General features: G+C 37.8%; 1 long non-coding RNA gene across 1 annotated transcript; it reads left to right on the top strand.

Moving 5' to 3' along the window:
- The first annotated feature begins 838 nt into the window (after nucleotides 1–838).
- On the top strand, nucleotides 839–2,621 carry LOC120668117. The gene is made up of 2 exons (XR_005672242.1): nucleotides 839–1,848; nucleotides 2,334–2,621. It is a non-coding gene; the product is annotated as an uncharacterized LOC120668117 (long non-coding RNA).
- Nucleotides 2,622–2,877: the final 256 nt, after the last annotated feature.

A 2,877-nucleotide genomic window follows, 5' to 3' on the forward strand; every position in this document is an offset into this window, starting at 1 on the left:
CCGGCAGCAGGGCGGCCGGGGTATATTCCTGTAAATTTCGAAAACGAAAATATATTTTTTGTAAAAAACGAAAATAAAAAATAAAAAAATAAAAAAACCGCCGCTAGCTACCCCTGAAGGCTATATATCGCGCGCGTGATAAAATCTCCATCCATCACCTGAACAATTCCGGTGGGCTGGTGGTGGGGATAATTTGGCCCACTAAATTTCCTTGAGTCAGATGCCATGCTCTTTTTTCATGCTCCTAGAGAGTCGTGTATGGTGGGTGCCTCGACTTTTTCTCCCAACCCTCCACGAGTTCTATTCTTATTTTCTTTTTCTAATGTGCATAATAATTAATAGATGGCTGATGATTTTATCATGCATGCACGCATGCAGCCCATGCTTGATTGCCGGATTAGTTTTTTCTTCTTTTCATTTTCTTTATTAATTTTATTCCTTTCCTTCATTATTTATTTTTTCTTTTTTTCTTTTTTATTCTAAGCATGCATATATATATAACATCTATTTCCTTTCTCCTTTTACTTATACTTATTTCCTTTCTCCATTTACTTATACAAAAGGTTATTTGTTCGTATATACAAGCGAGTCATACTCGTCTACTCGACGTATACTAATTTATCATTGTAATTTTTTCAAATGTATACTATTGTAGATTTATAATTTGGTGTATGAAATGATTTATTTTTTATATGCTAACTTGCTTAGCACATGTATATATGTTTATAAGATTTTTTTCGATGTAGGTACATTTATTCTGCATGTAAAACTATTTTCTGTGCGCAATGCCAAAAATTTTGCTCGCTTTGTACAGTAAATTGTTTGGTTATGTTAACCAAACACAACTATATTTATTATGTGTTGGCTGAAATGTTGCTCATGCACTTAAACATTGACTGTTAATTTAAGCATCCATCATATTTTTTTCTTTTTCTGGTTGCTGAACTCATGGACACAGAATTCTTTATATTTTAAACAGAGTGAAAGCAAGTAATGCTTGTTGCCTGGCTATCAGTGTGTGCATAGTATACGATATGGTGCTTTTCTTTCAACAAGACTCAGAATTAAAAGTAAAGTTGAACCATCTGACATGTGAATGGGTAGCTCCATTTTCACACTTGGAAACTTAAAGGTTGTTGTTGTATTATTTCATTAAATATCCCTCCTACAAGAATAAGATAACATGCATCTATCTTGATCTTCGTATTATATGATTGACCTGTATGACTATCACATTTATTGTAGCTTATGAAATAGACAAATAGTAGTACTACCAATAAACTTCAGTGGAAGAGTCCTGCTGCAATTGAAGTCTTCACTTTTATACTAGCTTAAGACATAGAACTAAATAATGCTTTGTTTCCTCTTACAAGGTCAAATGTTATATACATCTAAGTAGTCGTGCTCCTTTATTTCGTTGAAGTTTTTTTTTACCCTGAGCATTTTTTTTATTTCGTTGGTCATTCTTGAAACAGCTTCCTTCCGGAGTAATTCTAGATAATATTATTTTGTCTGATCGATTGAGTTTTCCAAACTCGTCATGATATAAGTACTTATTATTGTTCTGAGTAATTTTTTTTGCCTGCTCGGGCAATATATTTGGCTGCTTTTACCTATTTATGACCATGCAATAAAAGCTAGTTATTTGACTTCACATGAATGTACAATAGCAGGTTTAACCGAATGGTTTTCTCTCATTTGTTCTATCCTATCCATTTGACCTTCGTTAGTTTTCATTGGTTTATTTGCTTGTTTTGTTAGTGGATTCGGCAGTTGGTGGTGGAGGTTTAATATTGAACAGCACATGAGATTGCCACCCTATTAGATCCTGCTGTGTTGGTTGAAAAGGTGATGTACGTTTATCTTTTGCTACATATATACACTCTGCTTACCAGCATCTTAGTTCTACTATACATGCTTCAATTGTGTACCGATTTCATCACACTTGATTTGGTTAGTGTCTTCTAAATGGCATGTTGATGCAATTAGTATTCAACCATATGGGATATGGCAAACCGGAATCTAATTAATCCTTCATGATTTTCCAGTGTAACTGTTAATGATCTGATGCTTGTTTTATATAATTGGTGTTGAGTACACTTGTTGTTTTACCCATTTCCACTACTGTTTGGGCTGGCAGTTATGTAAATGTTTCATGTTGGCTGTTTCTCCTTTCCATCTTTCACGAGCACATAGCCAGAACAGCAGTTTCGCATGTGGTGTTGTCGTAATAAGTTCTGTGATTGTTACTTGAGTTTTCATTGCTCATGTTGGACGAGTTAGTAGGTTGAAAATTGGTTCGATTGATAAGGTTTTTTTTTTTTGCTTCACAGTTACCCGGAGTTGTCTTGGAGCTCTGCCAAGTTGAAGCGCCATCTAGCGCCTGTCTACTGAGAGGTGGTCATGTAGCAATTATCGAAGCTGCTAACGGCAATCGGGGTTATAGTTAATGATGTATAATAATATACTCGAGCTATGGTCAGAGTGTCGACTCTTGATTTGACGTAGCGTCAGCCAACTTGTCCTGATGAGATTGTACCTTTGGGGGTTGTCACTTGTGAGGTGATCAACCTGGGAATGTAACTTTGTTAGTTCAGATGGTGGTTCTGCACTTTTGCTAACATTGACGAACACTATGAGCTCCCCATTTGTCTACGTCACTGTGTGCGAGGAGGATCTCTCCTTGCCGCCGCCGCCGCCGCCCCTGCCCGGCGCTGCTGACGACCTCCCCCGGGAGATACTCGTTCACCTCCATCCTCTGCACGCGCTGGTGCCTCCTACCCGCTGTTCCTTGCATGGCTGCATTGGCCGCTTCCGCGTCCATAGATGCCTCCTCTGCTCGGCTTTCTTTTGTCTGCATTTCCGGCAAGCCCGGCT

Source organism: Panicum virgatum, chromosome 3N (assembly GCF_016808335.1).
Source record: "Panicum virgatum strain AP13 chromosome 3N, P.virgatum_v5, whole genome shotgun sequence".
Lineage (NCBI taxonomy): Eukaryota > Viridiplantae > Streptophyta > Magnoliopsida > Poales > Poaceae > Panicum > Panicum virgatum.